This window comes from Miniopterus natalensis, chromosome 9, assembly GCF_054644295.1.
Source record: "Miniopterus natalensis isolate mMinNat1 chromosome 9, mMinNat1.hap1, whole genome shotgun sequence".
In the NCBI taxonomy this organism is placed as follows: domain Eukaryota; kingdom Metazoa; phylum Chordata; class Mammalia; order Chiroptera; family Miniopteridae; genus Miniopterus; species Miniopterus natalensis.
Window position 1 is genome coordinate 46,813,447 of NC_142089.1, and position 12,101 is coordinate 46,825,547.

Genomic DNA, 12,101 nt, shown 5'->3' on the forward strand with positions numbered 1-12,101 from the left:
CCAGTATATGGGCACTTCCTTCTATTACAAAGTAAAAGCAAGCATTTTCTATTTTAAATTTTCTGTTTTAATTCTGTGTAGAACAAAGACAGAGCTCCTGGAGGTCGGACAAGGAAAAGATACACCAACTTCACAGCACTACTGAGTCATGAAACGAAGAATCTGAGGTAGAAGCCCAGTGGCATAATCCACCACCTTTTTAGGGACGTCTTTATTCCCAGCAGCCATCACATCTCTCCAGAAAGGTCTTTTTTTTTTTTTTTTAAATACCTCAAGTTCCAAAAAAATCTATTTTCTAAAATCAGATGTAAAATCATGACCAGCAGAAGATACACACAAATGTTTGTCTTGTTGACAAATTAAACGGGTTTTACTACGAGGGGCTGACATTTCTGTCAGCAGAAGCCATAGGGACGCCGTTGGTTGTAACCATAGTTTCCATACTGGTGACGGTGGTAAGGTTCTGGTCTGTGCTGCTGGTAATGGTTACCCCAGGGTCGTCCATGCCACTGGTTGGATCGATTGTCACTTGGCCACCCCCGCCTGCGGTCCCTGCCTCTAAAGTGTCTGTTATCTTGCAACCAGTTGCCTCTTTCTATGGTTCCCACCAGCCCTCCACAGTCGGAGGGGACGCAGGAGGGCGTCTCAGGTTCTCCTGCTACTCTTGGTCCTCTTCTGTGAATCTACTGGCAAACATCTCTTCAAAATTTGGAGCAGCTTCTGCAGTATCAGTCATTGTGAAATTCCGTAGTTTTTTTTAATTCTGTGGTTTCTCCGGCCCCCACATGCCAGCCGCGCCCCACGGCCCCTCACCTCTCGCAGGGAGCACAGCCTCTGCTGTCAGGAGCTGACGAGGCCCTCGCTTCTGCTTCCCGAAATAAAGTCTTATAAATTTCAGTTTAGAAAATATATTTGTAGTTGAGAAATGGGGTGATCAATAAAATATTTTCAAGTATAGCGTAATATTACATTAGGATAAAATTACGTGAGGGAAGTGGAATGGAAAAACTTCACAGGAAGAAAAAGTATTGAATAAGATGTCCAATAGAGAGCCCGTTCGTGTATCTTTTAAATAAATAACAGTGGGTACCAAACACCATGCTATTTAGATTGCATTGTATTTATTTAAAAACATAAAGAAACACTTGATATTTGTAAATGTGAACATTTATAATATGTTGGAAATTATATCTTTGCAACTATTTAAACCAGAGAGCAAGCTGACAACCCCGGCATGTGCCTGGGAATCAAACCAGCAACCCTTTGTGCCCGGAATGATACCCAACAAGTGAGCCACACCGGCCAGGCTAATAGTGAATCATTTTAGATAATGCTCTAAGAATATGTGAGGAGTATCTAGTTTTTCATATATATGTTAGGAGACTCATGAGCAATAAAATTTGAAGACCACTGGCATACAAAGACCGGCCAGTAGCCAGTTTAGAAGAAATCAGTCAGTGTTTTTGATGTGAACGCCACTCTGCATCAACATGGAGGTCCTCATTCAGCAGCAGGGCGTCTCTTGCAAGATTCCCTGGTGTTCTTGGGCACAGGGCTCCATTGTTTAAAGGTGGATCATGCATAATCATGAAAAAAACTATAAAATTGTATTTAGGATTTTAAACATATATAAAAAATTTTTATAACTAAAATATAATTTGACTTTCTATTTTTAAAAAATATGTCTTTATTGATTTCAGAGAGGGGAAGGGAGAGGGAGAGAGAAACATCAATGATGAGAGAGTCATTGATCAGCTCCCTCCTGCAAGCCCCCAACTGGGGATCGAGCCCGCAACCCAGGCATGTGCCCTGATCAGGAATCGAACCTCAGTCTCCCGGATACTAGGTCGATGCTCAACCGCTGAGTCATGTCCCGGCCGGGCTGACTTCTATTTTTAATACCATAGACATTGTTTTTCTCTCAGGCACTACTAGTGTCTTATGAGTGTATCTTGGTGTATTATTTTGGTCTAACTCATTTCCATGTGCTTTGTACCTTATACTTCGCTTGACAAGTAGAAGAAAGCTAATAAATGTTGTTGAGTTTAATTAAAATTAAATAATATAAAGGCCAATCAGTCCTTTGTGTTTTAAAAAGGTGAGACTACAATGTCAACAAATGAATTTAACTCTAGAGTAGAGAAAGTGAACTGATACTTCTTCATTCTATAACTACCAGTTAACATAACATCTTCAATCCTGCCACGTTCAGCTGGCCAGGGTGGGAACACTGGTTACCTGTCACTTTTCTATGCCCGGACTGAAAGGCCATGTACGGATGCTTAGTTCTGAATGGGGACTCTTCAAGTCTATAGGGTTTGTAGGTTGCTGAAGTTCATGAATCTGTAGCCTCAAGATATAGCTACAGATTGAAAAAGCCATGATTATTCTGAGAAGATATAAAACTCTTTAAAATGCACACTGTAGTGGAAAAAACAAAATTAATCTTGCAAATGTTATTGAAATGTAAATGTCAACATATCCTCAATCGGGTATGAGCATTCACAACCATGGGTTCACGTACCAGGGGTGCTGGGAGCATTTAAAAAGTAAAAATGCAAGCAGTTTTGTCCTGTGTTTGCAAACATGCTCAGCACAGATTCTGTCAAACCCTTGTTCACAGAACCCAGTTTGCGTGATTCTGTTTAAATAAGAGGTCAGTGTCCTATTTCTTATTTTCTACCAAAAAGAGATTGTATCCTTGAAACTGCTGTTATACAAATTTTTCCCCATTTCCTACCGTCAGCCTCACACATTTTTGCCCTAAAATCAATTCCAAATAGCAGCCAGAGAACATACCCATGGAAAGTATATTTTGAGCCAACCCAGCCTTCCTGAAAAGCAAGCAATCTCTTTGCTCCTGCAGTTCGGCGCGGCCTTACGATAAATAGCCTGCTGTCCACGCTAGTGTGCTTTTCCTTTACGCTTTTACAAGGTTGGAGAGGCCACTCTTTGTCAAAATAATTTCACCCACTGGGAGGTTCACAGATACCCGAATACAGGTCAAGGTGTCTCTCAGTTTTATACCTAGAGACAATACTTTATTTTCCTAAAACAGCCACGTTAGGGAGTCAGAAGGTAGAGCAGGAGAAATGAGCACCGTGCTGAGTTCCTTTGTGAGAATGATACGCCTAAAGCCAAACTTGGGATTTGTCTGTCTTTTTACGTGCTTTTTGGAAAGAGCTTTCTTAGAAGCATCACTGTGGACATGGTCGCTTCCGCAGTACAGGCGAAGGAAGGGTTTAATAAAGAGCAGAATCTGGCTCTAGTTCCTGTGCCACCGGTGAGCTCAGTCACCTCCACACTCGAGTAACACGTTTCAGTAAGCACATTCGTGATTGTGGACCTTGTTGGGAGACCAAAAAGGGGCACCCCTTCCAGCCCTAAGAGGGCAAAGAGGAAAAAGGTAACTCAGTGTTTTCTATAGATTATATTAATGGCTTTGATTGGCACGTACTGAGGGGTAGGAGGATTCCTCTGTCAGTAACCTCTTGGTGGCATCTACAGATCTCTCTCCCTCTGAATGTTTTCTTAGCCAAGTCAGAGCACTCACATACATCCTCAATAAAAATGGACTGAAAGTCGGGAGTTTAGAACTGTTAACAAGTCTGCTTGCAATGCTGCCAAATAATGGAAATGCTTAGAAAGACTCAACCAGTTCGGTCTTGCTTGGTGGGGGGGGTCGGGCTCAGATGCTCTGAGTAAACCCCTCTCCAGGAGACTGTTGAATAGCAGCACCATGCGTCCCGGAGGGTCCCAGCACAGTTGCACCTGGCACCCAGGAGAATCAGTCCTGACCGCTCTCTTGACCCATGACACTCGCTATCTTGACCACATCCAGGCTCCGAGGAGCAGTTCAAGTTAGTTGCTCATCCACTGTGATGAGTTCTGGGGTGTTTGAATCTTCTCAGGAGAGAGATATGTCCTGGGCATAGATCACTGCTTCAGTGCATCAGGGGCACGGGTCTGCGGAGGTCTGGAGAGTTGACAGCTCCCTCTGTTAAAAGGGGGAAGGGATAAAAAAAATAGGGAGCACTTAATATTAACACCACTAAGGCGGGTGTGGGAATTGATAGGTCTAGGGCTGAGGGAAAATCTTGTGTCACTACTGAAAAACCCCATAATCCTTTTTTTAAAAAAAGTTTTTTATTGATTTTTAGAGAGAGAGGAGGGAGAGAGAGAAGCATCCATGATGAGAGAGCCATCAGCCAGCTGCCTCCTGCACGCCGCCTCCTGGGGATCCGGCCCACAACCTGGGCATGTGCCCTGACCAGGAATCAAACCTGTGACCTGTTGGTGAGTGGGGCGATGCTGAACCAGCTGAGCCACGCCGGCCACAGCAAACCCCTGCGATCCTTAAGCTCTCTTCTCAGAATGCTGCATTCCCTTAGGTCCTGACTGCACCTTGGCTCCCCGCAGGGCAAGACTTCCCCTCCAGTCCTGTCCAGAGAGGCTACTATCCTCCCACGGGCGCACAGGGCAGGCGGGAGGTTGCAGGGTGCATCGGTGTTCCCCAGGCACCCCACTGCCCCTTCCTACAAGCATGCACCTGCCCTTGTGGGAAACCCATACTTTCGGTCAGTTGAAACCACAAAGCTGTACCAAGAGTATTAGGGACAATTTCTCTGATCTTCTAAGCTCATTGCTCTTCAACCACCTGGGTAGAAACCTCTGAGCCCTTCACCCCTTCCTCCCTACACGGAGCCCTGCCTTGATTACCTCTGGATTCTTCAGCCCTTCCCTACAACCGTGCCCTAGTTCAGATCGTATTTGTTTCTCTCCTTCCTAACGTCTCCATCCAACCCCTTCTCTACGTAGCCGCCAGTGTACCGGATTATACTTAAATATGACTCTGTCCATCAATTATCAGAACGCCCTAGTTGCAGGTGCTCTATCCATCTGCTGCAGGGTGAAGTTCAGGGTGCTCGCCAGGACACACAGCCACGGGCGCCTCCAGGAGCCGCTTCCTGCGCACCCGTCCGGCCTCCCCGGCCACTCACCAGCCTGGGCCCCGGGCTGGCCTGCGGCTCCCTGCACGCTGCTGGCCCGAGGTCGCGCTTTCGCCGATGCTGTTCCCTATACTAGGACTGCCCTTCCGTTCTTCCCACTGCTGAAGCTCCGTTTGCCCTTTACGGCCTCCTAGGCCACGTCCGTTAGGAAGCCTTCTCCCACCGCATGAATCAGATACCCTTCCTCCGAGCTCCAGCGCTGCCCTGGGTGTTGCTCCATCACTGCTCCTTATTTGCTGTTCATTCACTAGCTGGAATTATCTGCTTATATTTCTGTCTCCCAGTCTAGACTATGAATGTCTTGAAGTCACAGAAGGTGTCTTGTTCATATTTGTTTTTCAATGCTTCGCACAAGGAACTACGTGTGAGAAATAATGGTGAACATATGAAACATATTGACAGCTTCTTATGCACAAGGCATTTAATATGCATCTTATTGAATCCACACCACAACTCTAAAGGGTAGTTTATTATGATGCCCATTTTTACAACGAGGAAACTGAGATTTAGAGAGATGGGCATCTTGACCCAGGTCACCGGTTGAGTGAGCGGCAGGATTGGGATTTGAGCCTCCACTTGTCTGATTCTAGAGCACACGTTCTGTTTTCCACAGCCACAGGTGCAGGGCAGCCCCGCAGCGTGCTCTGCTTTCCGAATCACAATGACATGGAAAGGCATGGAAAGGGGCTGATAAGAAATTTAGTACATTAAGTATCTTGCTGGTCACCGCACCTCAGAGCAAGTGCAGAATTTCATCGTCGCCTACATTTCTATATCCTTTACAGGACAGTCCTGTGGCCGTGTTAAGTAAGAAAATTGGCTCAGTGGTTGGAACACTGGCATGCGGATCAAAGAGTCTTGGGTTAGATTCCTGGTCAAGGGCACGTACCTCGGTTGGAGGTCCGATCCCCAGCCCTGGTTGGGGCCATGCGGGAGGGGACCAATTGATGTGTCTCTATCATGTCGATGTTTCTCTCTCTCCCTCCCTTCCACTCTCTCTAAAGATTGATGGAAGAAATGTCCTCCAGTGAAGATTAAAAAACTTATATATATTTACCAGACTGACTTACAATAAAACATAACTTTTTCATAGAGCAAAGAACGACATAAAGAACATGCCTTTTAGATTTTGGTTAAGTAAGAAAACTGAAGGCATTACAGGAAGGAGCATCTACAGGTGCTGTTTCACTCAGTATTATTTTCTCCATATATTGTGGATTTACTTATATGAAAATTCTAGAATGTATATAAATTATAAAGTAATCAATATAATTAAATAGTTACAAACTTCATTTTGAAAAGAATAAAAATATATGGGTTCAAGACTGTTTCAGAAAACTGAGAAAGTATGAATGTTATATATTAAGAATTGTTACAGTGAAGTTACAATATGTATTACAAGATGGAATCTGCACATTTTGAAGCAATGTATCTGTGAATTCAATTAGCATCTGTTGTTATGAGAGCTGTACTGAAGCTTCTTGTCTTTATTTGGGGCCTAGGTCAGCCCTTTAGTCAGTATCAAGTAAAAATTTCTCTTCATGGTGCCAGCAAGTGGGTTTCATTTCATTGAGGAAATTCAACAACGATTTATGGAACATCTATTGCAAGATTTGAGGTAGGCATTGTGGGGGATACAAAGATACTACATCTCTCCCTGAGACTCTTATAAAATGGTTACACATTAAAAGATAAATCAGAATACAATGTGTTGTATCAAAAGTGAGTGGCACAGGCAGTGGATATTAGAGACTCCCTTATCCTGCCTTAAATTTTCCTCATAGCACTATTTCTTGGAGTCATAATCATTTATATATGCATATATATATACATATATATATATACATATATATACACATATATATACATATATATATATAATTTGTCACCCTGGTCTTCCCCAATAGGATTTTAAGCTCAGTAAGAGTGGAGACTTGTATATTTTGCTCACTATTGTTGTATCCATAGCACCTACAACAGTGCCTGACACATAGTAGGTGCTCAATAAATATTTGTTGAATCAATGAATGAATTTGGAGAATAGATAAATTACTATAAACAGAGCTGATTAAAGAGCAAAGAGCATTTGATTTAGTTCTTCAAGAATGAAGATGATTTGGATAGAAGCAGAAAGACATTTCAGCAGTGAGATTTAATAAGTGCAAGGTTTGAGAGCGATGATGAGCTGGGAGTAGACTTGCCTGGTGGGAAGGAATGTTTCCTATTGTGGACTATTTAGCCATAGGTTCAGCTTGGGGGTGAGTTGACAGAGTAAGTAAGGAGTTTCCTCTGCAGCATATGCTCTAGAAATATTTGGGAGACTGAGTTACTCATGTCAAAGCAATTTCTGTTTCCCCAAGTTTGTGGCAGTCTCTCTGAGCTTGTAATCACAGGTTTCTTACCACTGCCTGGACTGCATGTTCCTTGTCTTGCCTCTAGCAAATGGGTAACAAGGCCCGCGTTGAGCAGACTGTCAGCACTGACAGGCTCACATGTTACACTCCACTGAAAATGACACTTCTCTGCTGATATATTTTGCAGAAAAATCCTTTAGAGCAAGGACACAGGCTCTTTCAGTGTGTTTTAATTCTTATAATCTCCCCAACCCCTCCCACACGCCAGCCAATTCATCTATCTTGATTTTGCTCCCTAAGCATCCACAAAGATTGAGAATTAGTGATTCACAGATCAAAAGACCAGCCGCACATCCTTTATCAATCCACCAGCTACATCTGAGTAAAGACTCTGCCAGCCGGCTGAGTGACCATCATCGAGGTCATCCTCAGCGGGGACTCAAGTTGGAAATTCTAACTTCATGTGATCCAAGTACCCTGTGCCTCTCCTTAAAATGTATGTAGAAACTATAAAATTATTAATTTGCTGAAATTTTTTTACATTGTTTTTGGCCTTGGGGTTTTATCAGATCTGAGTTTTGCTTCATATTCTTGCACAACGTTTTAAAAATAGATGGCAGGAAACATTTATATTTTACTTACAAAGATAAAATTAAAGCTTCTTACATATTTTAGGGCTTTCGTTAAATTTTTTTTAATAAGTTTAACAGCTGGCTGTTGCTCATGTTTGTTTGTTTTTTAAAAACATATCTTTATTGATTTCAGAGAGAGGAAGGGAGAGGGAAAGAGACAGAAACATCAATGATGAGAGAGCCATTGCTCGGCTGCCTCTTGCACGCCCCCTGCTGGGGATCGAGCCCACAACCTGGGCATGTGCCCTGACCAGGAATCAAACTGCGATCTCCTGGATCCTAGGTTGATGCTCAATTGCTGAGCCACGCCCGGCTGGGCTCTAGTTATTTTTTTAACAGACTGTTTTATAAATGGAATTCTCTAAGCATCCAGGTATATAAAACATCGGAGGAGAATTGCTCTGATTAGAGAAGGGGCCCACAGTGCTCGATGCTGGTTCCCTGCTTTTCTTCTCTACCCGCCCCAGTGGCAGGTACCATTCTTGAACCCACTGAATGCAATTTGATAACCACTGAATCAAAGCGCAAAAGAATATTTAACTAGGTTATCATAAGGACAGCCATTCATCCAAGGTCCCCTGTGTAGTGTATGTGCCCCCAGCATACCCTGGTTCCCTGATGAATTATGCCACAATGGTGTACTGATTCTTCTGGAAAACTCTCCCTCCTTGTGCTGGGAATTTAAAGTGAGGAAAGTACTGGCTGTGTTATATTCTAACTAAACATAGGGCATCCTAGTGACAATATAAATGATAATTGTGAAAAAGCAGCTTTCGCTTGCAAAATTCTTTAGGTTTTGCTGGAACTCTCCACATTTCAGTTATTAAGTAAAAATTCAACATCAGTCCACAAAACAGATGATGGACCTAAGTTAGGAAGTATTAACATAGTGCTCCGATTGCCCAGGAGCTCTGTGATTGTAACCATCTGTTAATCTTCAGAACCCCTGTTGGTCAGCAAGGCTTCTCTTACTCTGTAGAGATGGTTCAATGAGGCTGTGGAGGCTGTTGTGGGGGGACAGGTCATGTCACAGGCATGGGATACGATTGGAGTTAGGCTTGGCTTTTACCCTTTGACCCTATCCAAGAGTCATGTTCCTCTCATGTCACCTACAGCTGAAAGCACTGAGTGTTGCCTAATATTAGTTATATTTGGAATAATAAACCCACATGTAAAAATACTAGAGTAAACTATACATAAGAATTTTACCAAGACAGCATATAATTAATTAAATTTGGCAAAGCGCAGCCTCTATGTTAGTGGGGGTGGGGGGTAGTGCATAAATTGAAGGGGTATATAAGATGACCCTTTGGGTTGAGAGAAGAAAATATTAGAATATATTTAAACTTGTATAGCATTTCATAATGTTACTACTTTTGTATTTTTTAGAATGTATACATTATACTATTGCAGCACTACAAGTACGTAATTTATGAATCTATACATAGACATATATTGAAGTGTGTTCTAGAAAGATTTTATAGAACTACATCATATAGCTCTCACTACAGAAAAAAATGAGTTTGTTATTTTATCATTCAGTATTCCAATGAATATAAATCCAAAGAGAGAGGCATAGGGACCAAATAAAGATGTTGGCACCGAGTACTGAGTTCAAATCCCATTTGGCCACTTACCATATTGGTCATCTAAGACACGCTTATGTCTCTGAACATCAATTTCCTCATATGTGAAAAAGGGATAATTATCCCCATGATTTAAAATGAGATAATTTATTTAAAGTGCAAACTAGAGTGGTTGGCACAATAAGTAGTATCTGTTATTATTTGTAAAATCCACTATTCAAGTTGTCATCTAATTTGTCACATTTTCAGCTGTGTCAATAGAACATGGTTCCATTAAAAATGTAAATAATGTCTGGCCCCTGGGACTAGAGAAAGATGTGGGTTTTCTTGTCCTTTTCGATTCTGGGACCATAAAGTCTACATCCTGCACATATTAAATCTGTGTGCTGAGGAAGGAAGCCCTTTGGTTCTGGTCTTCACGGGGCTTAGCTCCGCTCAGCCGTGGCTAGATTAATGCAGGCCCACGTCCCCATTTCAGGATTCATTAAGAAGAGAAAAGTCAGCTCACACTATGTGGTTAAGGAGAATGGAAATTTGCTTATTAGAAGTCTTCCAGAGAGAAAATTTCTTAATTACTTACTTTCGATTAAAATAAAGGTTAAAGGTAAACAGAAGCAGTTCTTAGCAAGCCCTGTGATTGTGTTTTCCTGAGCCTAGTGTGGGAGTCTGACGATTAGGAAGGAATCTCTTGCTTACATTTGTCTGAGTCTCAGACAGTTTACAACCAAACTAATGAACAGGGAAGTCATGTCACATACTTTTTAGAAGGTGATGTATCAGTATGTAGTTTACCAAGGAAAAATTGTATCAGATCAGCTTAATTCTTTTCAAGGGGGAAACTAAGCCACTTAGTGAAGGAACTTCTATAAACATAGACATATTGTATTTGATTTTTAAGAAAACATTTGCAGGGTATACTCTGTCAACTTTGTTGTCAACATGGGAAATGTGGCCCTGACTACAGGACGATTGGGAAGGTAGGACTGTGACTCAGTGCATACAGGACAGGAAGTTAGGTGGCAACGCCTGGAGTGATTGTTTTCAGGGAGATGGTTAGTGGTATAGCATCGTTGCACAGCAGGGGAATTCATTTCTAGTTAGGACTATAGGAAGAGAGTGATTCTTCTGATTTTAGTATTTAAAATGCTCCTCGGATTACTAGGTGTCAGAAACCCCTGATTGCTTCAGAAAGAAGGCAGACACACAGTGCTGATACAGAGATCTAAAGCTGCATCATCATGTAATCATCTTGTGTATAAGAGGATCAGATTCTTCCATAGTAATCAACTGATAAAAATTGGTTACCAAGGTTAAGGGCACGTGCAGACTATTACTGTTTTTCTGGTTTGTAAGGACAGTCTCAAAGAGGGGTATGCTGTTTAACAACCAGCTTTTTTTGGGAAAAGGCAATGTATACACACATATACCATAGAAGTAAATAACTTAAAGATCACAAATAATAGCAAAATGCAGTAAAATTAAGAAGTGATAAGTTTTGAGTATTTATTGCCTTTTTCAAAAAACTTTTATTTTAAACTCCTCAAACCTTTTATTTTAAAATGATTTTAGATTTTCAGAAGTGTTGCAAGATAGTACAGTTCTTATATACCCTTCACCCAGCTTCCCCTAATGCTAACATGTTCCATAGCCATGTACATTTATCAAAACTAAGCAACGAACATTGGTACAATACTATCTATTAAATAATGTACAGACTTTATTTGGAGTTCACCAGATTTTCCACTAATGCCCTTTTTATGTTCAAGGATGTCATCCAAGGCATCATGTAATTGTCATGGTGCCTTAGTCTCCTCTGGACTGTGACAGTTTCTCGGGCTTTCCTCGTTTTTCCATGGCCTTTATTTGTAATACAATTTACTTAATTGTAAGTTTATTTTCTAGTCAGCTACATATATACTCATAACATTAAAGCACCCAAAGAGCGTGGTTGAACGGATCAATGTCATATGTGTAGAGGTTTCTAGGGACATATCCACAAGGATTTGTCATTGGCCTTTGCTCTTCAACAGTCCTATCAATGCCTTGGGAAAGATTGCTGCTGCAGGGCACATCATATGGGACAGGTGACACAGACCTGGGAGTGCAATGAATATGCCAGATACCAGTGCAGACCACAAGGACTACGACATGACAAGCCCATCTGATGCATAAAGTTTATAGGGGTACATGTATCTAGCAACATTTATGTACCCAAAACCACTTCCATAAGTGTGCCTAGGGAGACATGATTTAACAGAAGGTCATGATAAATACATGCTTAGGGGTTTGGGGCTATCTATGTTGTTGTTTTTTGTGGATACAGTAGGAACCCTAGGGCCTGGCAGGAAGTAACTTGGAGGCCTGGGTTCAGTGCAGGGGCATGATCCTTCCTGGATGTGAGGAAGGGGTGGGTATTTCCAGAGACATGTCTGTCCAAAATATGATAGCTTGTCTAAACTTGGATGGGATAAGAATAATATAATTTTCAAGGGAGAACCCAGAATCAAAGCAGCCTCTGCC

General features: G+C 42.0%; 1 pseudogene; it reads right to left on the bottom strand.

Moving 5' to 3' along the window:
• Positions 1–395: 395 nt before the first annotated feature.
• Positions 396–736, bottom strand: LOC107540102 (RNA guanine-N7 methyltransferase-activating subunit-like protein pseudogene; annotated as a pseudogene).
• Positions 737–12,101: the final 11,365 nt, after the last annotated feature.